This window comes from Peromyscus californicus, unplaced genomic scaffold (assembly GCF_007827085.1).
Source record: "Peromyscus californicus insignis strain IS unplaced genomic scaffold, ASM782708v3 Scaffold_1__1_contigs__length_55948999, whole genome shotgun sequence".
Taxonomy (NCBI): Eukaryota; Metazoa; Chordata; class Mammalia; order Rodentia; family Cricetidae; genus Peromyscus; species Peromyscus californicus.
The window spans coordinates 35642814-35670629 of record NW_026294492.1 but is presented as its reverse complement, the minus strand read 5'-3'; positions in this window follow the sequence as shown (position 1 = coordinate 35670629).

Genomic DNA, 27816 nt, shown 5'->3' with positions numbered 1-27816 from the left:
TACATTGCATCATCCACTATTTGTTTTCCCTCTCAGTATTTTTCTGAGGTTAATCCAATGCAGCAGTGTAACAAACTACGTGATTATCCCTCGGATTAGCGAGATGAGGAAAGACAAAAGACCTTATGAATACTGTGCTGGCATGGGAGCCAAAGCCTCATTTCCTCAGCAAATATTTAGTGAGCATTTTCCTCAGTAACTGAATGTGGTGGTAGGGAAAATTCCGGAAGCTGTAGAAGGGTTTCTGAACACTTAATGATCAAAACTTAATTCAAAATCAAACACTCAGTGACTCTGGTGAGTTTCTGGCCACACTCACTTGCTTCTCCTGGTGACGTCACATCTGGATCTGGTCACTCTGCCAGTTGAGCATCTTTCATCCAGTGCCCTTCCTCCTTCCCTCAACACCTCAATGCATCATCCTCATAACAGCCCTGGTCTGCTCTTCACTCACTACCCCAAAGCTCAGCTCTCTGCCACCTTGGTGCTCCCAGCTCTTCACTCATTTAGCATGTTCAACTATAACCTCTGTTACAAGGCTTTCAAAGACTCCCTCATTCTCCTGGGAACAGATTTGGAGCTGGAGTCACCTCCTAAGAGTGCATCCTTCCAGGTCGTCTCTCTTGGCCCTCTCCTATCCTCCTACAAACCTTCCATCATCCTCCAGACTGTGTTCCTCCAGGTTCCCCCAAGAGCGGATCTATTCTGAATTTATTTGTACACATCTCTCTCCTCCCCTGGAAGGGTCTAAGTCTACCTTTATCTCTCTCCTCCCCAAAGCCCTCTGCTCAGGCCCTCTTCCCTACAGCCTCCACAATCCTCAGTCCCAGCCTGCATCACTTAGGGTTAGATTGTGTCACTCATGAAAATTCCGCAAACACTCGGTGAAAAGTCTGCTCTTCAATAAACCAATCCCTTGCAGAAACCTGGTATCAGGGCCCCTGCATGTCAGAGGCCTCAGTCTGGTCTTCATCTAGCTCCACGCTTTCCCCCAGAGCAATGATTTGTGGACCGAGTTGAGCACGGCCACCTTGAGCCTGCATTCGACCTATTTCCACCTTCAGCTAGTTTCATTGGCCAAGAGCATAAGCATGGGGCTTAAGTAGTGTTCAGGTGGTCACTGTGAGACATCAAAGGTCTTGGAAGAGAAAGACAAGCCGAAGGGCAGAGCTGGAGTGTACAGAATGGAACGTGTTCAAGCAGACGCCGCTCCATCCCTATTAGAGGAGGAGAAACAGGAACTGATCCCTCCCGAACTCCTTCCCTTTCCATCTCCTTCTCTAAGTGTGGTTGAGGTCATCACTAGCCAAAGTTCAGAAAGAAGGATAAGCCGTGAGTTCTAGCAGCACACCCCTCAGTGAATCTGGAGGCTCCGTGGACTACGCTTTTCACCAGATACACAGAGTAACTTCCACTGCCGTTGAGTTACATCCTATAAAGGCCTAGAAGAACAGCTAGATCTTGGGTGGCCAAGTGCAAATTCTTATCATCACCTAATACAGAATATATGGATCAAGTCACAGCCACGGTCATGGATGACTAGAGTCCCCCAACGTCAATCTAGCCTTCACAAGTGGAAGAGAAAATGGCCAACATTAGGGGAACTTTGGCTTATGAGTTTCTTACGAGCACATGTCAGTTGTGAGCTGGGTCACGGCGTCTCTCTGGAAGGCAAGGATGATACCGAAATGTGTCCCCAGTTAGTGCGGAGCGCAGCAGAGCAGACCGGCGCAGAGGCTCCTTGCTGGCTGCATGGGGGAACTATGTGAGGCGGACTGCTCCGCCACGTGAGAAATCCTCTCCTTCCGTGGTCGCCAGCATAAAATCTTTATAGGGAGAGTCCAGACTTCCCCACTGTCAAGGACCCAGTGTCACTCACCAGACACTCAAGTGGCACAGAAAGGCTTGCCCATTGCAAGTGTGGGTTTTCAAAATCGTCCGGGAAGGTCGGCTGTCGTGCGTGGCAGGGTACTCTCCACAGAGGCTCTGGAAAGGAAGATTCATGGAGTTCTAGCTCCAAGTTCAACTGCATTTTATTTTCTAGCCCTTTTCTTTCTTTCTTCCTTTCTTTCTTTCTTTCTTTCTTTCTTTCTTTCTTTCTTTCTTTCTTCCTTCCTTCCTTCCTTCCTTCCTTCCTTCCTTCCTTCCTTCCTTTCTTTCTTTCTTTCTTTCTTTCTTTCTTTCTTTCTTTCTTTCTTTCTTTCTTTTTCTTGTTTTTCCAAGACAGGATTTCTCTGTGTATTATGGTGCCTATCCTGGATCTCACTCTGTAGACAAGGCTGGCCTTGAACTCACAGAGATCTGCCTGCCTCTGCCTCCCGATTAAAGACGTGCGCCACCACCACCACCATCCCCCTCCGGCCTATTTTCTATCCCTTTCTATGGGTCACCTGTCACGTGGCACCTTGGATGCTCTAATCTGTCCTTCTATCCCACAGTCCTCCTCTGAGTTCCTGTCTGTTGAAAATACGTCACTCTCTGCCTCTCTTTGTTGTACGTCTTGCAAGAGGGAGGCCCTGCACAGGTCATGCTGAGTTACAGGTGATCTTAAATCCTTCAAGCAAGAAAAGCAGATGCACTCAGAGATCTGCAGTAGAGGGACCAGTGAGGTTCTCAGCTTCCTCAATGACAGCTGAAGCATAGAATGAAATAAAATCATTTTGGATGCTGTATATCAGTGGCCTCAGCAGCATCTGTTAAAAGATGGTATTTATTGCACTTGAACTGTCTTGGTACCCTCATGAAAATAAAACCAAGAACCAAAAATGTCAAAAGGCCTATTATTTCCAGACCCCTGGCTCTACCCCAGTGATCTAGATGTACAATTTGATGTCACTACTACTCTGTCTTGATTACCGAACCTTTGTAGTGTGTTTTTAAATCAGAAGGGACACGTCTCCCAAGTTTGATCTTTTCCCGGGTTGATTGTTTTTTTTTTTTCTGCATCCTCAGATTTCCATGGGAGTTTTAAGCTGTGCTTACTGTGTTTGTACATCTCAATTGTCACCTTGGTAAGGTCTAGATTCCCCCAGGAGACAGGCCCCTAGGCATGTCCCTGGGACAGTCTCTTGATTAGGTTGTTGGAGGTGGGACCTGTCCACTGTGGGTGGTATCATTCCCTGGGCCGGGATCCTGGGCTCTATTCGGAGGAAAAGTGAGCTGCGCACAGGCTTCCTGACTGTGGGTTGGATGTGGTCAGCTGCCTCAGGGAGTCACTGTCTTGACTTTCCTGCCGCGATGGGCTGCAGTCTTGACCTGTGAGCTAAAGCCGACCCTTTCTCCCAGACGTCGCCTTTGTCGTAATATTTTATCACAACAGCAAGAGAAGGAAACGAGACAGTGGTGTCCACAAGGGAACCATCTGAGACTTTAGTAGGGGTGGCGTTATTGCTGCAGACAAACCTGGGAGGTATTGATGCCTCAGCACCTTCTTTCGAGTATGTGAATAAGATGATTTTCCACTAATTTAGATCTTTTTAAAGTTCTTCCAGTGATTTGTTTCATAGTTTTCACTGTACACAACTTATTTTACATTTATTTATTTTCAACTACATTTTATTTCATGTGTTTATTTATAGGTACACATATGGGCCTGTGCACCCCTTGGCATGTGTACGGAGGTCGGAGGACAACCTGTGGGAACCGGTTCTTTCTCCACCATGTAGGTCCCAGGGATCGAACTCGGGGCAGCAGACTTGGCAGCAAAGCTCTGCTACCTTGCCATCCCTCAAATTTACTTTCCAATTTACTAAAATATTTTGTCTAAAAAATGCTATCATAAGGCTGGGTTATGGTGGCTCACACCTTTAGTCCCAGCACTCAGGGAGGCAGAGGCAGGTGGATCATTCAAGGCCAGCCTGGTCTACAGAGTGAGTTCCCCGACAGTCAAGGCTATATATACAGTGAAACCCTGTCTTGAAAAACCAAAAGAAAAAGAAAAAGAAAAAAATACTATTGAAAATGAAACTGTCGTCTTAATTCTTATTCTTGCCGGTACTATAGAAGTCTGGTTGATTTTTGGATCCTGGTCCTGTATCCTGCAATCATGCTAAACTCATTTATAATTAGTTCTAATAATTTTTTATGGATTCCATAGAATTTACTACATGCAAAATGATGCCATGTGAAAACAGAGCAAACTGTACTTTTCCATTCACATTTGGATGTGTTTTCCTTTCTTTTTCTTGCCGAATTACTGTGACTAGAGCCTCCAATGTGATACTGAGTACAAGTGGTCAGGGTGGATGAACATCCTGGACTTGTTCCTGATCGTACAGGGAAAGCATTACATCTTACTTACTGCTGCAACTGATTGTCACAAGTGTGCTGATGTTCAAGTTGACTTCCCATCCATAAACTAGAAGCTGGCATTGGCTTCACTGGGCTACATCAGAGTTTGGACAGGGAGGGGTCTGGAAACTCTAGGGGAGGTTCCATTTCCTTCCCTTTGTCGGGCCATGGAAGATCCTACTATGCCTAGGTAGGTGTTTTTAATATGAAATGGTGCTACATTTGATCACTAGAGAGAGATGGGGCCGTGCATAGAGCTCCTGCATCAGGACCTGAGGTTTGAGTCCCTCGAGCACAGGTAAAGCTGAGTATGGTAATGCTTGTCTATAATGCCAGTGCTCTGGCGGTGAGATGCAGGCATCCCCAGAAGTTTATGAGTATATGCAGCAGTGAACAAGAGACTCGGTCTTGAACAAGGTAGAAAGTGAGGGTGACACACAGGGTTGTCTTCTGATGTCTAAACATGCCCTGACATGCATGTCCACAGACAGACAGACAGACAGACACACACACACACACACACACACACACACACACACACACACACACCCCTTTTCTGCCCCTCTTGAGATTATCACGTGGGGTTTGGCAGTCAATATTTAAAGACTACCCAATAAAAGGAAAGGAGATGCAGAGTAGCTGGATACAGGAGACAGTAAGTGAAGTTGGTGTTATGGAAACTGGTAGGAAAGAGGCCTTGGGATGGAAGACTGGCTGCTGAGAGCATCCATACTGTGGAGACGGGGGATGAAGTGGGAACTGGAAGACGTACATCGTGGAGAATATTTGTGGCCTCAGTGAGAGCTGTTATGGGGGAATTAGAGGCTGTGAAGCACCCCTGAAAGTATGATAAGCATCCCCAGATTTCTAGATGATGAGGATAAACCTGAAGGGTGGTCATCCCACTGGTGTTCAGTGTCAGGATGACTTAATGGGACACTGTGTAGTGGGTCTTAGATGTGGTTTGGTTTAAGCACGGAAAGCAAGAACAGCATCTTCAATACTAGAACCTTATTCTCTACTTCAAGAACCAGTTCCCATCCTTTGTGAAGACACGGCGGCCTTTCCTCTACCTCATCAGACAGAAGATGCTGAGTGGCATGTTCAAACGATTCCATTTGGATAAAGCACCAGAACTTGGTCCCCATAGTGGAGGATGGGGTGAATTTCTTATACGCTTGCTAATCTTTTAACAATGTATACTGGTGCATACATTTTTATGCCTTCGTACAAATGGAAGTTGATAAGTCTTTTAAATTGTGGAGATCTGGGGGAAGAGGTGAGAGAGATGGAGATTTCTTGACTGTAGGAAGACATTTCTTATCGTCAGCATCATATTCCACACTGAGAAGGAGCTAGCTCTCACCAGTGCCCTGCATTCAACCTCCCTGTCACATTCCTGGAGGCCCTTCTCACACGGCCTGACCCAGGAGGCCTGAGTAGCCTGGGCAATGATCACGTTTCTCTCTGCCTCCCCACCTGGTTCAGTTGACTGCTACTCTGGGATATTTATGTGGAAACCAAATAAAATACCCCAAGGTCATTTTTAATAAGTGCCAATCCCTCCTAGGCTATCTGCAGCCATAAACATTTACGTCTAATATCCCAGGGAAAATGTTGTACTCGAGCTGATACCAGGGCAATGCACATGGATTAGTCTAAACAAAAACACGAGGTTGACAGTTGGCTTTTTCCTGCATGAAACTGCATTCGCTCATTTTTGACATGAAAGTACAATTTGCATATTCTTTCAAGTCTGTTTAGCTGCAAACACATGTGTTTGGGGCACCAAAAAAAATTTTTTTAATTTGTAAATTGTTCTAAAACTACTGCCAAATCGTAATCAAGTGGTAGGAAAAACAGTCCACGCTGCACAGTTGTAAGAACAGAGGGGAGTCTTCTCAGACTTGGGAAACATTTCTGAATGGACTGGTGCTTAATCAACTTGGAGAAAACAGGGGGAGAAATGTTTACTTTCTTAGCAACAATTTAATATAGATGTTAGGGTTTTTTTTTCTGTTTATTGAACACTACAGAATGGAATGATTTTCGTATTGCGACAGTAAGTAAATAAGGCCCCTTCCAAGAGAAAACTAAACCCCGTGGTTAAGCTGAAGTTGGAATTTCTAATGCTTTCTTACAAAACATTGTAAGTCCAGAGCTCTAGTTGCTAGAAAGCAATCCAATGTGATATAATGTAGAGCCATGGTGCCCTTCGGATTGTGGCACCCAGTGTGTTTGTTTAGTCCCATCCCATCTTTGATATCTACCCGTCTTCTCGTTTCCCCTCCTATTTTGTGTGTCAAGCAAACTTTGCTCCATGGTCCTAGTGTACTGGACACATCAGGATCCAGGGAAATTATAAGTGGAGGAAGAGACACCAGATAAGTGAGTATAATATTCATTTTCAGGGGATGTGTAGCATGAATCTTAAAAGGTCTTATTAATAAAAACAAACCTGGAGCTGGGTATTGGGGTCAATGCTGGAAGATCAGAGAAGCAGAACAAGCCACAGCTTCCTCACCTGTCAATTCCTCAGCTGATCCTGTTTCCTCAGACTGGAAGCTTCTGAGTCCTCATCCAAATGGATCTCAGCTGAACTGTACTGCTCAAAGTCTAAAAGCTTAACCAACCTAGTTCCTGGTTTTCACGCCTTATATACCTTTCTGCTTTCTGCCATCACTTCCTAGGATTAAAGGCATGAGTCACCATGCCTGGCTGTTTCTGGTGTGGTTTTAAACACAGAGATCTGGATGGATCTCTGCCTCCCAAGTGATAGGATTAAAGGTGTGTGTGCCACCATTTTCTGGCCTCTATATCTAGTGGCTGTTCTGTTCTCTGACCCCAGATAAATTTATTAGGGTGCACAATATTTTGGGGAACACAATATCACCACAGGGATGGATCGCTGGTAGTGTAGGAGTGTCTAGTGTGGACAGAGAGTAGACACGCCTGTCTCAACATAGACAAAAGAAAAGTGAGAAGAGAGGCCAGAGTTAGCAGATGACAGGGTGAAATCCACTGAAGCTGCACGATGATGCTGACATGTCTCCCGTGACCACAACTGCATGCACAGCATTGACACACTCACGCTCAGGTTTTCTTAAGCCAAAGTCTGCCCCACATCCCCCTCTCCTCCATCACTGTTGAGCTGTTGGCAGTGACACCCTCTGACCAGTGAGGTTCAAATAGTGGTGGAAGGAGGAGAGAGGCCAATGTGGCCATATTTGACAATAGTCTGTTCCAAGTGGGACGGTTCCTTTCATGGAACCGGGATGTAAATGGAGACCCAGGTTATCTGACTATCAGGAGAAAACAATGAATAATTTGAAGGTTAACATAGTGAGCTGCCAAATGCAACTGAAGACTGCGGCTAAACCCTCTCCCCTGCACCTCCACTCTCCCACTTCTGCAGTTAGTACCACGTTCATCTAATGAGAACATCATTGTCGTAAAGTACAGTTTAAGAGCGAAAGTCAAACCCTGCCCTATCTCATGTGTGCTTATGTGAATAAACACAGGAATAATTTTGCTTTCCAAAAACATCCCAAGACATCAAGAGGCAAAGTTCGATATAAGCAAAATTGTTCTGGACCTTCTGTATCCAAGCTGATGAATATTTTGTAAAATGCTTAACAAAAATTTTTCTCCAGGCAACGATATGTTTGCCTTTGCCATGAAAGCGATTCATTATAGACCCGCTGATACGTCTGTGTGTTATGTGTGTGTGTGCTGTGTACATTCCTGTGCAGGGAAACATTTTCTATCAATGGAGGCATTTGGGGAGAAACCATATCCAAATCATTTCTCCAGTTAAATTATCCAGTACTTTTTCCAACAAAGCCTTCTTGTCTTCTTGTCTGGCTACTTTTTATGGCTCATTTTACGTATGACTCCAATCAGGACTGTCAGTCCACGGGCAGAATATTTGGAAGCTCTTCCAAAAGGAAAAGTAAGTAAGTGACCACAAAAATGTGTGAAGAAGAAGTAAAATGATCTTTATTTACAGGTGTCAACAACTGTGGCAAATTCTGAAAGGACTGAAATAAACTATCAGAATTAATATCCCAGTTACTACTAAATGACCATATAAATTTACATTTCTATGAAGCAGCCACAAAGAATTGGAAAAGAAAACTTTCAAAGATAATATGGCTTTACGGCAGGATCAAAATAAATACCTGATAATAAAGTGAACAAAATGCACTCGCAAGACTTGTACACTGAAAACACAGTAGACAAAATTACCAAAAGAAGTTAAGTATGTGAGACATACAGCTCAGGGATGAGATGACTCAATACTTCCTGAATTAATGAGTCAATTAATAATTGATTATTAATTTATTATAATTATAATTAATTAATAATCGATTATTTATAAATTAATTATCAACAAAATAAGAAGTTGGTTAATTAATAATATTGGCTGGTTAATAATTAGTACACTCAATGAAATCCCAATAAAAACCCCATAAAGTTTGACTGTTGAAATTGATTAGTACCTTCTAAATTTTATGAGAAAACTCACAGGACTCAGAAGAGCTAAAGATAAGTAAGGAAAAATGTCTTAACCAGGCCTGTGTCACAAGCTTGTACCCCAACGGGGACACCAAGGCAGGAAGACCCTGGGTTGAAAACCAGCCTGGGCAACTCAGTGAGAAGCTGTCTGAAGGTAAAACATTTTTAACTGGCTGGTAACTTAATGATGGATCATTTGTCAAGCATGCATGAGGCTCTAAATTTAACTCCTATTACCAAAAACAGTAATAGTAATCTTGAAAAAAATGAAATTTTTATACTAAAACCAAAGACTTCTGTTCTCTATTAGGAGTCATGATGATAATTTAAAAGGGTGCCCTGTACCAGTATCTTCACATAGGCGGGATAAAAGACTCAGCTCTGACATGCATGAAGAACTCTTACGAATCATAGAGAAAAGTCAAACGATCCAATTTCAAAAGGTGCAGAGATGTTGAACTGGCACCTTGGAAAGGATATCCAAACGCCAGTCAGAAAGCATTTGAAAAGGTGTTCAGCACTGCTACCTACCAACCAAACAGAACTGAAAGCCACGAGCCACCTCTGGTCACCTGTCAGAATGACCAAGATTAAAACAGCAGTCAGGACCAAATGAATAATGAAGATAGAACCTCTCCAACATGGATGGTGGGACTTTAAAATGGAATTAGCATCTTTAATATCATTTGAGGATATATGTATTTATTTAAAGCAAATATATGTATACCCTATGACCAAGAAAATCCAAAGACATTTGCAAAGCCAGAAGAAAATCACACATATATACATAAGAAGACATATACAAAAAGGTTGTAGTAGCTTTATTTATAATGGCTAGAAATCAGAAAAGAAAAACAAAAAAGGAAACAAAATCTCATCAATTGGAGAATGGATACATAAATTGACACTACTGTGATAGTAGGCATTTGTATGTATTTAATATTTATATATGTTCACATGTGTGTACATGCACACACAAATATATACAAGCACACATATGCACACACAAGGGCAATAGAATGCCATAAAGCAAAAATATATGCAACATAAATGTGTGACATGGATGAACTTCAAGATATTTTGACTGAAAGAATCCAGATATTAAAATGCATATTGCATGATTTGATTTACATTAAATTGGTAAGCAGGCTAAGCTGGTCCTTGTTGGTAGAAATATATACAGTAAAGGGCTGAGGATGTAGCTCAGTAAGAGCACTCTCTGGGTTTCATCTTCAGCACTGGGGGGTGGGGGGGGGGAAATCCATACATAAACTATAGTTATTTCAGGATTGGAGTGGATAGAAAAGCAGGAGAAATTTCTTTCAGATACTGGAAAAATTCAGTATCCTGACCAGATCTATAAGATCAGTCAAGATGAACACGTCACTGTATGGCCCCCCTGCCCCACCTGTCTGTCTGTCTGTCTGTCTGTCTGTCTCTCTCTCTCTCTCTCTCTCTCTCTCTCTCTCTCTCTCTCTCTCTCTCCCTCCGTGTGCACAAGCATGTGAGTATAAGTGACCATAGAGTCCAGAATCGGGGGTTGGAGCCCCTGGATGGAAACTGCCCAACATGGGTGCTGGGAATCAAATCTTGGTCCTCTGCAAGAGCAGCAAGTGCTCTTGCCCAGGAGCCATGTCTGCACCCGTGGTTTATGACATTATTTGAACCAGATGGGTGCTCAGGGCAGGAGGATCCTCGCTGAGGTGCTCCGCCTACGATTGCTGGCAGATAATTCTGTGTTGTGTTGTCTCTCCTACTAGGTTGTTTGGTTCCCCCCTTTCCTGTTTCTGGGTGATTTCCTCAAATTCCATTTTATTGCCCTCCTTGGATTTCTAGTTAGACCTTTTTTTTTGTTTGTTTTATTTCTGGTTCTTTAAGGATTGCAATATCCGACTTTCGCTTTTTACAGGCTGCAATTTTCTAACATTATGATACTTCACATGTAATGAAAACCTGTGAAACTCGAGACGTCCATTCGGCTCCCCTGTGCTCTGCCTGGTTGTGGTGGTCATATATTTTACTTTTTCAGTTATGAACCCCATGATTATTTTATTCACTTTGCTTTAAACTGTCAGTTGCACTTTCAAATTTTTAGAGAAGAGGGAAAAGGCCTTTCTATTGACTCACGTGATTACTGTATCTGGAATCCTGTTATTTATCCATTTTCAGTACTTGGCATTGAACCTACAGCCTTGCACATGAGAGGCGAACGCTCTCCTTCTCATCTATGTCCCCAGTCCTCTTTTCTACTCCTAATTTTAGAGACAGGATCTCTCTAAGTTTCCCAGACTGGCTTTAAACTCTGAAGTTTGTGCCGACCTTGAACTTGTGAAGCTCTCGGCCTACACCTCAAGCACTCTTCCCACTGAGCCGGCTCCCTACTCCTCATCTGTGTTTCTATCTGGTAATGCTCCCCTTCCATGTGAAGGAATTCTTTTAACTACATTTAGCCATGCACTGGCTGTAATCACTCTCTCAACGATCGTTGATTGGAAAAGCATTTTTTTCAATGAAAACCCTAATTTTTGAAGAATGTTTCTTTTCATTGACTCTAGAATTCAAGATTGAAAATTGAGTGGTTTTTTGTTTTGTTTTGTTTTTTCTTTCAGTAGTAAAAGGATATTGTTTCACTATTTTTGGCTTTGTGCCTCTCCTAACTTGAAAACCCAACCATATTTCTCATCTCTTACCTTATATAATATTTCTTTTTTTCTTTTGTGCTTTAGTTTTTTGGGTTTTTTTTTTTCACTTGAGACAGAGTTTCATGTAGCCCAGGCTGGCCTCAAACTTGCTCTGCAGCCAAAGCTGACACAGAAAACATGATCCTCTTTCGTCTGGCTCCCAAATGCTGGGGTAATGGCATGCACCACCACACCTGGCTGTCGCCTGTGTAGTCCTGGGGATTTAATCCAGGGCTTTACATCAGCTAGGCAAGGGCTTTGGTAACCAAAATCACATACTCAGGTCCCTCCTGAGAAATTTGGCCATGATGTATCTGGCTGTCAGTATTTATCCCATGTAGGATTTGTTCAGGTTCTTGGATCAAGTCTGAAAAATGCTTGGCTCCTTCACATGAACTTTTTTCTGCTGTATCCTCCTTCTCTCTCATGACTCCGATTACATACACATTGTCCTCTTGCTATTATTCCAGATGTTACTAGTGGTGAGTTCATTTTTTAAAATGTCTTCCTTCTCTCTCTGCTTCAGTTGGATCATTCATACTGCAGGCTGGAAGCTTGTTGGCCACTCTGCAATACCCAATGTCTGTCCCATCTACTGTGAATGCCACCCAATGGAATGGCTTCAGATACTGGATTTTTCTGTCAGCATTTTCATTAGATCCTGTATTAGCTCCTGTTTCTGTTCTGAATTAGCCTCTGTGATTCTTTGTTTGACTCCACACATTTCTTTGCTTGCTGTATCTCTCTTTTCCTACAATATATATTATTTTTAAAATATTTATTTATTTTTATTTTATGTGCATTGATGTTTTGCCTGCATGCATGTCTGTAGGAGTATGCCAGATCCCCTTGAAGTGGCGTTACAGACAGATGTGACCTGCCAACATTTGGGTCCTGGGAACTGAACCCAGGTCCTCTGGAAGACCAGTCAGTACTTATCTGCTGAGCCATCTCTCCAGCTCCTATAATATATATCTTTGTAAAAAAAAAAAAAAAGAAAAAAAGAAGGCCGGGTGGTGGTAGCACACGCCTTTAATCCCGAGCACTCAGGAGGCAGAGGCAGGCGGATCTTTGTGAGTTCAAGGCCAGCCTGGTCTACAGAGATCCAGGAAAGGTGTAAAGCTACACAGAGAAACCCTGTCTCGAAAAAAACAAAAAAAAAAGGAAAGAAAGAAAAGTTATTTCTTATCCCAAATGAGGAAAATTCCACAAATTGTTAGGTAGTACTATTCAAGTTTGCCAAGATCATTAAAAATAAAATAAAATAGGACTGAAGAACTGTCCCAGGTCACAGAGAATAAGAAGGGTATTTCCAGAGAGAAGGGAAGGCCCGCCCTGAACATGGGTGGTATTCTCCCATGAGCTGGGGTCCCAGACTGAATAAAAAGAGAGAAAGAAGGAAGTCAGGCAGGCACTGGCATTCCTCTCCGATGCTTCCTGAGTGTAGTGCAATGTGACCACCCATATCACCTCACACTGACATCCCCTGCCACGAGCTGCGTTCTCTCAACCACGACACACACACACACACACACACACACACACACACACACACACACACCCCTCCACATTCCATCTCACCTGCTCCTCATAAAATTTTAGGAATGAAATACTATTATTCCCTTCCTGATGATGGCACTGGACATGGAGTTTAGGTAATCTGCCAGTCTCTACTGCCCTAGTAAGGAAAGGACTAGGGCCTGGAGCCAAGATCCTCTCTTCTTCTCTTAACACTGTGCCATCATTTCATACACACCACACACACACACACACACACACACACACACACACACACACACACACACACACAACACATACACCACACATACACAACAACACACACACACAACACACACAACACACACACACACACACACACACACACACATACACACACACACACACACACACACACACACACACACATACACATACACCACACACACACACACACACACACACACACACACACACATTCTTCATATAAGGCTCCTCACCCTACAGTTCATAAAGATGATTTCTGACCATCGGTTTATTTGAACTGTGGCCTCCCCAGAAGAACCACCTATGGCCACTAGTGTGATGCTGTCTTCCATAGATACCAACCCTTCCTCAGGCATCCGCAGTTGTTCTTCTTTGTCATAAAATGCTATTCTCCCAGCTAGCAAACATGTATGGAGTACCTACTATTTGTCATTAATATTGGTGCAGAAACCACAGCAATGACCCAAACAAGGCCTACCAAAGATTGTAATTGTCTGTGTATATGGGCAATTTATTTTGATGTCAAGTTATGCATAATCCTATGGATACAGGCTCATCATGAAGGAAAAAGGTGAATTTCCCTTTCTAATTACCAAGACAGCTTGACTTTCATGGTCCAATGTCAGATGAGCTCACACATGTTCAGGGTGGTGTGACTGTATATATGAGGTCCAATGTAAGAGGAACTCACACATGTTCAGGGTGGTGTGACTGTATATATGAGGTCCAATGTCAGATGAGCTCACACGTGTTCAGGGTAGTGTGACTGTGTATATGAGGTCCAATGTCAGATGAGCTCACACGTGTTCAGGGTGGTGTGACCGTGTATATGAGGTCCAATGTCAGATGAGCTCACACATGTTCAGGGTGGTGTGACTGTATATATGAGGTCCAATGTCAGATGAGCTCACACGTGTTCAGGGTGGTGTGACTGTATATATGAGGTCCAATGTCAGATGAGCTCACACATGTTCAGGATGGTATGACTGTATATATATACAAGGTCCAGTGTCTAAGGTTCTTTGGGAAGGTTAGTCTCTCCAAGGTATTCGGGGGCTTCTGAGGAAGGGTTAGCATCAGACAAAGGAAGGAAGGGCCAGAAGCTGGTGTTTTTAACAGAAAGCCCAAGAGTTTGTATGAGGAAACTGAGGGAGCTCCCATGAGAATCCAGTGAGATTGGGACTTTCTTCTGGGGGTTCAAAGCAGGTACCTCTAATCCTGAAGCAAGATGTGTATGTTTCAAATGGACTGTCACAACATAGACACCCACAAGCTCCCTCTCTGACATTTCCTACGCCATGTAACTGAGACGGTTGTCCAGGTTTTAGGAACATCCTAATTGCCCCATCACTGTCGGGCTAACCAGTGGATTACATGCTGCCCTCATTTGAAAATCAACAGCTCAGGTCTCCTTTAGTGAGGTCACCACTGCAGAATGTGAGAGAGAGGCACAGTGGGGCCACCTTCATTTACATCGTTTGGCAAATAAAGGAACAGAATGTGCGGTGGTTTGTCTACGGTCCAGTCACTGGCAGAGTCCAAGCTGTAGGCTTATGCCTCCTGTTGTTTGTGGCCGCTGTGTCTGTCCACTGCCTGCGACAAGAGACCCAAGAGCAGGGGCCAGGAAGCTGAAATTTCAGACCCTGGTGGCCTTACTGTTAAGCTAGAGAACACTAGAGACCCCTTAATCCTCTGGCTCTCCGCTTCCTCGTGCAAAAATTTAAATTAAAAAAAAATGTATTGCTGTTGGTTTGATGACGAAATGAAGAAAACAGAGGCTGAGGCAGGAGGACTATAGAATGGTTGAGATCACCACCCTAGGCCAGCACGAGCTACTGAGTGAGACCTTTTGAGACACACGAGAGACAGACAGACAGACAGACAGACAGACAAATCCTGAACCTGGCTTTTTCAACAGCTGAAAAGAGTGGACTGCTTCTCACTGTCCCCCTAAGAGTTTGCGGGATTTTCTGCTGTCCCTACTATGCATCATTCCTTCCTCGATGCTCAGGGACCAGGGCATGGATTCAGCTCTTGGTCTAGGAATGATCTAGAACTTCATTTGCCAGAAGGTGGCTCTGGGCAGGTGACTAGGACGCTGCTGCACATGGACACCACAGTCATTTTCAATTCAGGCAGAGCCTTGGAACTTGAAAAGGCAGGTAGCAACTGGAAAAAAAGAAAGATAGCTTCCAATACATGAACGAAACAAACTGTGGTATGTCCATACTAGTGGAATACTACAAAGTAATGAAAAGGGAACAAACAGTTTGTGCATGAAATAACCTGGGTGACCCTCAAAGGGATACTGATTTTATAGCATCAGTTACAAAAGATATCACATACTGTATCACATGGTTCTATTTAGGTAACATTCTTGATTATGAAATTTCCAGGTTGCCAGAGGTAAGAGACCTCTATGGTTCAGTCCACACACTTTTCTGTGCTCTGATTATAATGGTAGGTACAAGAGACTAAATAAAATTGGACAAAAGTAAACATCTACATGCCCACAAGTAAAACTGGTCAAATCTCAACACAATGAATCAACAATATCATTTCAATTTCCTGGTTCTATTAATAATACTATACATAGGTTTGCACCCAGTTACCAGAAATTGGGTGGAGGCTACTATTTTTTTACAGCTGCATGCAATTCTATAATTGCCATAAAAAATAAAAATTTAATTGAAAACCAACCAAAACAAACAAAAAGGTCAGTACTTTTTAAGTTGAAAAAGTGTGTGTGCTCAATGCTTGCGTAGCTGTGTGTGAAATATCATCTCTAAATGAACAATTCTAGGAAAACATGGAGTACGGCCTACAAACCAGGTAGTTCATTGTATCAATGTTCCTAAGAGCAAGAGTGGGAACAACCGACATGTCCACCACCAGGAAGCTGGTAAACAAGCCACAGTGTGTCTATTAACTGGAATGCTATGCCACTTGAAAAGAAAATGAGGAAGTTCTTTTGGAGTGATGTACACAGATTTTAAGGCTATAATATTAGGTGAAAAAAACAGAATGGACAGATGTATGTAAAAGAATACAACTTGTAGGTTTAAGTACTTGCTTGAGAGTGGGGATGCACAGGGGGATCTATAGAGATGGCTCAGTGGTTAAGAGCACTGGCTGCTGTTGCAGAGGACCTGGGTTCAGTTCCCAGGACCCACATGATGGATCACATTCATCTATAACCCCAGTTCTAGGGGATCTGATGCCTTCTTCAGACTTCCATGGGCACCAGGCACGCAGGGACCACACAGCCATAAATGCAGACAAAACACATAAAATCAAAATAAGTCAATCTTAGGGGTGGGATGGGGAATATTTACCTGGATGGTGTTGTGGTTTGCATGTAAGGCATCCCCAAAGGCTCGAGTGCTGAAACCTGGTCCCTGTCTGGTGTCGCTCATGAGAGGCAGTTAGACTGTGAGAGCTTTAATTTTATCAATGAATTAATCCATTTATCAATTCATAGCTGAATGGGCTTTGGGGATGCAGAACCAAGTAGAAGCGTGTGTGTCTGTGTGTGTATGTGTGTGTGTGTGTGTGTGTGAGAGAGAGAGAGAGAAAGAAAGAGAGAGAGAGAGAGAGAGAGAGAGAGAGAGAGAGAGAGAGAGAGAGAGAAAGAGAGAGAGACAGAGAGAGAGAGACATGGCTGCCATGAAGTGGTCAGATTTTCTCTGCCATGGCCCTTTGCCATGATGCTTCTGCCTTACCATAAGCCTAAAAGCAGTGAAGTCATGGAATGGAAACCTCAGACACCATAAGGCAGAATACATCTTTCCACTTTTAAGTTCTGAAAAACTGATGAACCCAGGAATCTCTGTAAGTGATGCGAACACCTAGTGACCTCGGCCACATTTCCACTGTTGTTAAGTGGAGGAGGCTCCGCGGGGGAAAGCTGACTGCTCTGTGTGTCTTTATTTGTGTCTAGCTTTCGAACTGCTTGATGAAATTGCCTACTCAACATGTTGATTTAATCTGCTAGTTTACTGTTGACGATCCAGCTGGAGACCTGTCTGTTGTATTGAACAAAATTTGGCCCAGACCCTTGATGATGTGCTGTCGAGCTAGGGAGCTCCCATACTACAACAAACATCTCTTCGGTCAACCTAAATCACAACAGGCCCACTCATCCATCAGCATGGCTCTGGGTGTGAAGCTGAGCAGGAGCTCACACACGCAGGTGCTTATGGAAGGGTAGGAGATGGGAAGTCTTTATGGTTTGGGGAGCAGATATGGGGCTAGAAGAGTTGTGGAGAGTGCCCCGAAGGAGTTGGATTGAAGCCTCTATTTAAGACTCAGTATTGGACAATGGAAAGGGAAGACTGTTTATTCAGAGATGCAGGGGTAGCAGGTGCCCAGATATTCAAATTCCATCTACAAAATAACCCGCCACACTGGAGGCTGCTTTGTAGATGAATTAGCTTTTTCCAAGTGTAACTGTTCTCCAGTGAGCAATCAAGAAGCATTGAGGTGGACGTCTTCACCAGCAATGTCAGTAGAAGACGTGTGTGTGTGTGTGTGTGTGTGTGTGTGTGTGTGTGTGTGTGTGTGTGTATGTGTGTGTGTGTGTGTGTGTATTTCACATCCATTTGATACTTTGCTGTCTGAGACTCTGAGACCCCTTCTGTTTCTCTGAGTTCTTAGCCGCCATTGCATTTACAGAGCTGGACCTTTGCATCTCCCTGTGACTCTGCTCTGTTTTCTGTCATGGTCCCTCCTAGCATAAAAGGCTTCAAGCCTTGCCACTCAGACTCGGGCCCCAGCTGAACTAGTCAGAGCTGGGTTGAAGGACTCGGGCAGCATGGAGCATCCTTGGCATCTGAACCCCTGCTTCATTTCCTCCGACTGCTTAGAGACATTTCTCTAGACTATCACCTTAAATATTTCATGGTCGGGGTGCTGACATGGTCACGTTCTGGTGATGTTTCTTTCCAGTTACAGACAGCTGACTTTTGTTCTCACAGAGATCTAGAGAACTCTATGGGTCTCTTTCCTAAGGGAACTTAGTAAATCCCATTAGTCAGAGGTCCATTCCCATGGACTAGTTACTTCCTGGATTTGTGTACTATCACATGAAGGTTGTAATTTCAACGAGAATTTGGGGGGAAATGCCAACTTTCAGTTTATTTGACTCTCCTTTCCTCCAAAACCAATGAAAAGGTTGGAGCAGGGAGTAGTAATGAGACCTCTGGGTGAAAGGAAGATCCCAGTGGATCTAACAAGGGATCAGTGTTCAACCACAGCCAACCTGAACTAACTGTGTGTCGATCGTGAACTTCCGACAGTCACTGAGCAGAAGCACACTGTATCTACCTTACAGACTAGGACGTTGGGTACACCCAGGGTCCTCGCCTGATAAGTGGCAAGTTCCCAGTTTTTAACCCAGCCAGTCCCCAGAGTCTGAGCTCTAGCCTGCACCTCCCCCACCCCCTGCACACACCAGACTGCTTCTAATTTTAGGCTGTTGCCGTCAATCCAATCTCCTGTGCATCACTGTCGGCTTGAATTCCACTCTCCCTGTCTAAATATTCATGGCTTCAGTTGCCTCTCCTGGTATCCTCTGTGAGTCTCACATTCTTCACCTTAGCGTCTGCCTCTGTCCTCAAGTCCTCCTGGCCCAGCTGGTCAGCCCTAGCTGCCAAGGTTGGGGCCTCAGATGTCCAGGAAAGAACCTTCTAGAAAGAGGCAATGAGTCTTTCCTGAATTCTTGAAAATAAAAGTGTGACGTGAAAACCGCCCAACCATGACCGTTCCAAGGGGTTAGGGGCAGAGGAGGGATAATAAACCAGGGCAGGTGAAGAGACTTCCTACTCACAAGTGTGATGTGAGTGGGGCTCACAGTCTTGCCGCTGTCCAAGCAGAAGAATAAGAGGTACAAGTGTGAGAGGTGTACTTCATAGGATCTACTCTGCAGCAGGCAAGGACTCTGGGTAAGAGACGGACTTAGGGCTGTGCGGGAGACATGACTTATCAGGCTCATCGCTTGCCAGGACAGATATCACCTGTGTCGACATTCTCCTGCTTCACTCGGCTCGTGGGCACCTGGCAAGTTTCCCTCCCTTCCAGGGCCACACACCCAAGTTTCACCACCTGTGTCTTCAGGAAACAAAATAGGTACACCCGATATGCCGCTCTGTGGAGGCGTTAGATAAGGATGCTGGAATCCTTGCTAGCAGTGGTGGGTGAGGCAGTCTGACCGCACAGGTGAGAGGCTGGCTGAGGCCTGATGTCACGTAGATTCTTCTTCCATGTCAAAGGCAAAAGGAGGACCCTGCTTCACAGGTTTAGCCCAGCAACTACTGTCTGCAGGAGACCACCCCAAGGCAGCCAGAGTAGGCAGCTGGGTTCCAGCACACCCTCCAAATAGCACTCAGCCTTGGTTGAGATGCCCCCAAACTTGCAACTGGAAAGGCCTTAAACTTAGAAACTTCTGGCAAAGGCTTGGCCATGCAAGCTCCCAATAAGTTAAGACAGAGGCTCTCAATCTGTGAGTTGTGACCCCTCGGCGGGTCAAGCGACTCTTTCGTAGGGGTCACCTAAGACCATTGGAAAACATAGATATTGATGTTTCAATCCACGGCCATAGTAAAATGACTGTTATGAAGCAGCAACAAAATAATTTTCTGGTTAAGGGTCACCACAATATGACGAACTGTATTAAAGGGTCGCAGCGGACAGAAGGTTGAGAACCAGTAGGTTAAGAGCCGCTCGAAGCTGAACTGGAATGGTAACTATTGAACTTCCAGAAGCATCCCGAGGTCTTTGCTGAGCCAGGTCTTGAAGGCCTGACTCATCAATGGTAACCAGAAGTGACTATGAAGCAGACAATAGATGTGGCAGCCCGATGAACCTCCAGGCTAGGAGTAACGAGGTGAGCCCTCCAATTTAATACACACAGACTAAGTAGACACTGTCTGCTGGACTCTGATACAGAACAAGATTTCCCATCATGCAAGGCAACACTTCAGACACAGTTTTCATTATCAAAGACACAACATCATGGAAATGAGGCTGTGAAGAAGCGGCCTTGTGGCTGGGATGGTTGGATCCTTGCTGTGATGGCATCCAAACCGGGTCTTGGGGATCAGAAGACTCTCTCAACATGTATACGTGGAGAGGTTATGGCAGACAGAGAACCAGACATGCGTGGAGAAAAGTTGGGGAATGAATGTTTCAGTTGACAGAGAGATGAGTGGGAGATGGGCAGAGACCTCAGCGGGCCTTGTGTATCTTATTATAGACCCTGTGTAGGGAGGGAAAGCTGGGACATTACTAGCTGGACATTTGGAAAGAATGGGTGCAGCTTCCACCAGCTTTCAGAGTTAGTGCTCCTTGTTCAGCGGCCCTAGAGTCACTGGGTTTTAAAGTGACAAGTAGGTCTTGCTTGGTCCTTGAGTGAAGATAGACCCCAGGCTTAGGATTTCATGCCGCTGGGGCACGTGGGTCTGTTTCAGAGACTCTGGTGAGAAAGCTTGGAAGGAAGAGTCCCATTTTGAAGCTGGACCCAACTCTCACGCCAAGTTGATGGTGGCAGGTGACCTTGGTCCTAAGCATCCGGCCCCGTGGCGTCTCTGTAGTCACTGTCAAGTTCCCTTTAAGTCCCATTCATCCATTCTGACAACAGCATTTTGCTATACAGAGCACAGAATGAACCTGTTTAAAATGGAAAAGAAAGGTAAGCAATCAATTCTTTTTAAAGGGCCAGAGAGTACTCAGGTAAAAATGAGGCTCACTTAGCTGTTGTCTTCCTGACCGTACTAGGCAAAACCACTCATCCTAAAGAAAACAAAAAAACAAACATTTCATGGCTCTATTGTATTTACTTTGGGAGGCCAAGTGTGGTCCAGGTGCCTTCCTTCTCTGGTCATCTGCTTTGGCTCTCCAAAGGGTTACTGGATCCCCTTGGAGGAGTAAAATAAGTCTGCACTGGACTGAGTACTGTTTCCTTTCTCTCCCCTCACACTGATTTCTGAGGCCAGACTGCACCAGCAGGTCTGGGGGAGGTACTTACGGCCTATGGGCACCTTGGCTTTGCCACCAGCCGCCAGGGTCCCCCCTCCCCATGCCTCCCCCCTTTCCGTTCTGTTCCCCATGAATGGCAGATTCCTCTATCCGGGTCAGGTTTCCAATCACCATAGAAACAAACTGGAGGCAGTTTCATTAATCATTTAGAGCCTGAGAAGTCTAGGTCAGTCTGATTGCAGCATATAAAGTATCATCTCCGGGCCACATGGGACTCAGTCGATTTGAATTAAAAAAGATTAAGCTGCCCTGGGCTGCCTGGCCCCATCAGTTTAAGTTCTCATGTGACAGGGGTCTCTGGAGCCATATGGATTAGTGACTGAAGCTATGCATTTATGTGGCAGGATTCAGTGAAACGTTAGATGGCTGCAGGTGTCTGAGGGAAGAGGACAGGAATCACATACAGTTTTTTTTTTTTTCTATACTTGTTGCTGTTCTTTTGAAACTGGAAACAGTAACTCAGTTTTATTTCTCCAGTGACAGTTACCACTCTTGCTGACCATGAAATGGTACATTTGTTACCCAGGGGTTTATGGTTCACAACGAAGTGGTCTGGGAGGAGCCCAGGAATGGCCGTGGTCCCTATCATCTCCAGGGCGGCGGATGAGAATGTTGACACTGTTTTTTACTTCCTTTCCTATGGAGTGGTAAGAAATACCTTAAATAAATATTGATGACATTTTAGTTTTGCTTGAATCAAGATTTATGAGCCCCAGGAAATTGACTTAGAAGTGGCTACAAATCAATGTGGTTCTGAGAGAGCTGTGTAGGGATCCCTCAAAATGAGCGCCCCCAGCCCTTCCAAAGTACCAACCTTATTTATGGGCCTCTCTGGGACTTCAAAGAAGCTCTGTAACTTAGGCCAGACTGTTTTACTGCATCGTCAAGCTAAGATGTTTCTAGAGAAGATGCCGATTGTGGTGTGTTCCGTGGGTGGTGGGCAGGGGCTTTCTGCATATTGAACCAATAATGTAAAGCTTATTACCCTCCAGCTTCCTACAGAATCATCCCTAAATCTTCTCAGCCCACTTGGCATTGTCTGAAGTCCCAGGTGGTAAACTTCCAAGAAAGAACTTTTGCATTCTCTTGCCCATGACCTGTCTCTCTTGGGGGCAGCTGCCTTAGACTATCAAGGAAGCAGCCAGGCTAAGGGCGATCAATTACAGAGTTCCTTGAGGTGTCTCCGTGGGCCCGTGGGCCCATTGGCCCCAGTGCAGTGCTTTGTTCCATTTCCTGTTGAGATGCTGATGGTTCTGAGTTCTCTGCTAGGGTTGCCAGGAAACAGGGGCATCCTGGAGTGTGTACCCAGCCTGTCTGAACATCCCGCACTCAGAAGTGGCTTAGAGGATCAGATAAGCTGCGACCTGGAATACTCAGGTCCACAAACCAGCTATGTTACCTGGCTCTGCCATCTGGGATTGGGACGGTGGGTACTTCAGGTCACTTTCTGGGCCTCTAGTTTCTCAGCTCAAGAAAGTTCACTAACTTTCTTTACTTGTAAAATTCTTCAGTCACTTCCAATTTCTAAGCGCTCGATTGGCCCTCAAAGAGGAGGAACTGGCCTACCCTCCAGGAGCTGGTGATAGGTAGGGGTAGAAGAGGCAGGAGCATGGATTCTGAGGCAACCCTTGCCAGTCTTTCCTTTCTCTCTTCCTCTTCACCCCACAGTACCACAGTAGCCTCCATGCCCCAGTGGCCAGCATCACCGTAGGCGGTAAACAGCATCACTCTCCAAGTGCCTATAGCCAAGCTGTGCTGGCAGAATCCCATTCTTCCTGGTGGAGGGCTGGGACCCTAGCAGACCAGAGTAGTAGAAACTGCCAAGGATTGTTTAGAGAGAAGAATGAATGTGGAGCCTAGGAAACATGTAAGCAAATTTCCCAGTGAGTAGGTACCAACCAGACCCAGGGTCTATAGCTTATTAAACTTACTCCACTTATGACCCCTTTTCACCCAAGAAACTTTTTTTGTGACCCCAGGCATGTAGCTCCATAAAAAAATAGGTTTATAAATCAACCATTTATTGATAATGAATAATAAGGAAATGCATTTTTTATTTTTTGGTAAACATGTAATTTTACCATTTATTAAAGATGAAACCTAATTGGATACTAATGAAGGAGATATGTTTGTTAAACATGAAGAAATAGCCGGGCGGTGGTGGCGCACGCCTTTAATCCCAGCACTCGGGAGGCAGAGCCAGGCGGATCTCTGTGAGTTCGAGGCCAGCCTGGGCTACCAAGTGAGTTCCAGGAGAGGCGCAAAGCTACACAGAGAAACCCTGTCTCGAAAAACCAAAAAAAAAAAAAAAAAAAAAACATGAAGAAATAAATATTGGCTGAATATAAGATAGTGGTAGATCATGGAGCGTCTTCATTTTGCAGGGAGTTAATGAGTATTTTGATCTTAAAAATCATTGGTCATTCTCATAAGTGTATAGTCAAGATGACAGATGTCTGTTTAGGACATGTAATGATCAGTCTTGATGGACCTGGGACTCACCTAGGAAACACACGTCTAGGTGTGTCCCCTGAGGGTGTTTTCAGAAAGGCTAAACTGAAAGGGAGGACTCACCCTGAGTGTGGACAGCACCATCCCTTGGACTGGGAGTCCAGACCAAATAAAAGGAGAAGGCAAGCTGGTTGCCAGCATCTGTCAGTGTGATGAGTCAACCGCCTCACACTACTGCCATGATGGACTGTATCCTTCCGAAAACCATGAGTCCCAGTAGCTCTTCCTTCCTTAAGTCTCTTTTGCCAGTTTTTTTCACAGTAATGTGAAAAGTCAATAGTACAGATTTATTTCAGAAATTCTGTTGAAAGCTAAAACATATTTTGACATCTTTTTAATGAAGCTCAGTAATCTTAAATACAATATTTTAGTGACAACGTGCAAAGATAAGCTGATTTGACATTTACCTGTTGAGGGGTGGTGATAAGGGAAAGCCTTTTTACTATTTCCCTAATTAAACCATTACGTTTCCATAAGAACAGAAAACTTTGTATATACAGTAAAAACACTGCAATGTATAATATGCAGCAGGCTCAGATCTGAGCCCAGATGTTTCTAGATGCACTGCTTGGCATTTACAGCATAATGGCATGCACAGGGTAAAGGGCATACATACATGGTGTGTTCAGAACCAAGACTACAGTGAAGTCATGCTATGCAACCCAGGAGGGTTCTGCCCGACTCTGTGGACACATGACACATTTGGTTTTGAATTTATTTCTAATCAGTGCCCATTCAGAAACTTTCTGCTGATACCCAAGTTTTCAAAGCCCCACTTCAGTTTGGTGATCCCATATGAGGTCACAAGCTACAGCTTAAGTTGTTATTCAGGGTACAGATGAAAGAGCTTGATCTGGGGACTTCATTTGTGAGTTGTAACTTTGGATAAGCCTTTGAACGACCATAAATAAGCAGAGAAAGCCTTAATGCTGGAGCCAGAAGTCCTAGTTCTGCCTCTCATATATTGGTGTAAACTTTTGTGTAGGGAGCTCTCTGGTCCTTTCAGGACCCACTTGTAGCCTCTGGGAGAACTGTAGAGGGGAAATCTTCTGGAATCCCTTCCCTTCGGGGATCACCTCAGCTAATAAGAATGATTTGTGGAAGGTCAAGTTCTACCTGGGCAGCCTACATGCTCTGAATGACCAGCAAAGGAATGCCCCCTGTGCCAACTCGGAACAAATCCACAAGGTTCTCCTGGTCCTGGAGTTTACTGGGGAATCACTGGGACTCTTACTGGAATTATATCCCAGCCCAGTATTCCCTCTTCTCACTTTTATTCCATCCCTTCCTTTGACCAAATCCCCTCAAATACCTCTAACGCACACCCTGCCCTCTCATGGAAAACCTCCATCTCAGATCTCCCTCCCCAGAGACCTTCAGCTATGGCATTTCATGGCTCTGAGGCCCATCTCACCTGAGGCACTTACACAGTGAGAGTGCCTAGTCCAGTGGGCCTGTGGTGTCAGTTAAATGAGATAACTTCTATGAAGCATTCAGCTTGTTCTCTGATGTGAATTAGGAGTTCTGTGGGCTGGCTATGTGTTTGTCTACCACAAACTGTATCTTTTACAAACAAATTTAAATTACTCTTAAAAAATAAATATGAATCCCAAACCAGGAAATATAGAGATGCTAGTTTTATTATTTGTTCCTTCTCTAATCATGATAGAACTCTGATTTTTAGCTAGGCACGTGATCGCTTAGAATAAAACCCTTCCAGTTTCTCCAGAAGATAGATATGTCCATGTGATCAGGTGCTAGCCCATGTGACATATTAAAAGCTAACATATATAACTTCCAGAAACAGGATTCCCTCTCTCTCTTTCTTTCTCTGTCTCACTCTTCTCTCTCTCTCTCTCTCTCTCTCTCTCTCTCTCTCTCTCTCCCTCTTCCTCTTCCTCTCCCTCTCCCTCTCTCCTCTCTCCTCTCTCTCTTTCCTCCTTGATGAGATGTGGCTGCAACTTCCGAAGATATCTCAGACCATAAGCTGATCTTGGAATTGGCAAACAGACTCAGCAGGCAACAAGATAGCAGCATCTTGGGTCACCCAAACCAGCCCTGGACTGCATCCAGATTAATACCTGAGACACAAGCCACAGTCATCTTACATCATGAGGAAAGTCCCGTGACACAAGGACTTAAGGGCCCAAATGAGTGTGAGACAACCATGAAATGGTGAAGAAATTGGCCAGTCAACAATTGTTGACAGTAGTAGTAGTAGTAGTAGTAGTAGTAGTAGTAGTAGTAGTAGCAGTAGTAGTAGTAGTAGTAGCAGTAGTAACAAAATACTTTAGGTACAGGTAGTGCTTTGTTCTTTCAAAGTCCTTGCTGTCTCATTTTTTTTTTCAATTTTTTTTATTTATTTATTTATTATGTATACAGCATGTATGACTGTGGACCAGAAGAGGGCACCAGATCTCATTACAGATGGTTGTGAGCCACCATGTGGTTGCTGGGAATTGAACTCAGGACCTCTGGAAGAGCAGTCAGTGCTCTTAACCTCTGAGCCATCTCTCCAGCCCGCTGTCTCATTTTAATAGCTCTATAAGATAAGTGATTATAGGAACACACCTGCAATCCCAGTGCTTAGGAGGCTAAAGCAGGGAGATCATGACACTGTGACGAGCCTGAGCTACATAGACTCTCTCTCTCTCTCTCTCTCTCTCTCTCACACACACACACACACACACACACACACACACACACACACACAGACATTTCTCATCTCTACTTTGCAAATGATGTAATGGAAGCTTAAGAAGACACATAATGACTTTCCCCAGTCCACATGAATAAAAACCAGCAAAGTCAGAATCCTGGACGTCTGAGACCAGAGATTGGGTTCCTCTTTTTGTACCAGAGGTATGTGTTTGACAATTCACTCAGACCAATTTAGTTGGCGTATTGATTACTTTTGTTGTTGCTGCTGCTGCTACCAAATGCCTGACACAAAAGCAATGTGTGAGAAGAAAGGTTTGTCTTGGCTCATGGTTCAGAGGAACACAATCCATCGTGGCTGTGAGAGCAGGCGAGCCTATGGTGCTGACTGGGAAGCAGAAACAGAGCAATGCCAGTGCTCATCTGCCTTTCTCCTTCTGTCCTTTCGTTCAGTCTGAGACCCCAGTCCCCGGGATGATACCATCAGTGTTAAAGACAAGTCTAACCTCCTCAGCTAATCTTCCCTGGAAATGTTCTCACGTATACAATCTCAGCTGTGTCTCCTAGGTGATTCCAAAGTCAGTCAAGCTGACCATGAGGCTCAGCCATCACTGTTAACAGTGCTGCTGCAAATACCAAGAGGCCCTATGCCAGGGAAACTCAGTTCTCAAGACATCTTCCATGTTCTAATGCCCTCTACAGACATTAGGTGAGTTCTTACGGTACAGCGGCCACCGTGTCTTTCATGCCAACTCTTTAACACATACTATTCTCCCTTCCCCTCCTGTTAGCTCTGCATTCTGCATGTCTAGTTCCTCTTCCAGTCATGCTCCTGCCTCTGCAGGCCTTCCTGCTATCTCCAGGAGGAAGGAGCTGTTTCTCCACTGTCCTCAATCACCTCACACATCTCTGGGAGGGCACAGGCTTTTCAACCAGATCTAGGCTGACCCAGAAAGAAGTAACTAATAAGTTCTGAACAAGTTCCCTAGATTTAGAGCAAGAAAAAGGAACAATCTTCTTGGGAGAGAACAAGGAATCCTAAGGATACTATTTTCCCAAGGATGTCACAGCAAATGATTACAAACTGGATGAAACAGAAACTAAAAATTCAAAACCATCTTGTTGGCAGGGTTGGATCTATTTGGGTACTCTTGGGGACACTGTGTTCTCTGCCTCTCCCCTGGTAGCTGGAGACTGTCAGCCATCCTGGGCATCCCTGGTTTTGTGGCAGCACATTTATCTGTTTTTACAATGCCTTCTCTCAATATCTTTGTCTCTGCATTTACATTTTCTCCTCTTAAAAGAACACCAGTGACTGAATTAAGACCCACATTTAATCCAGCATAGGCTTCATCATCAC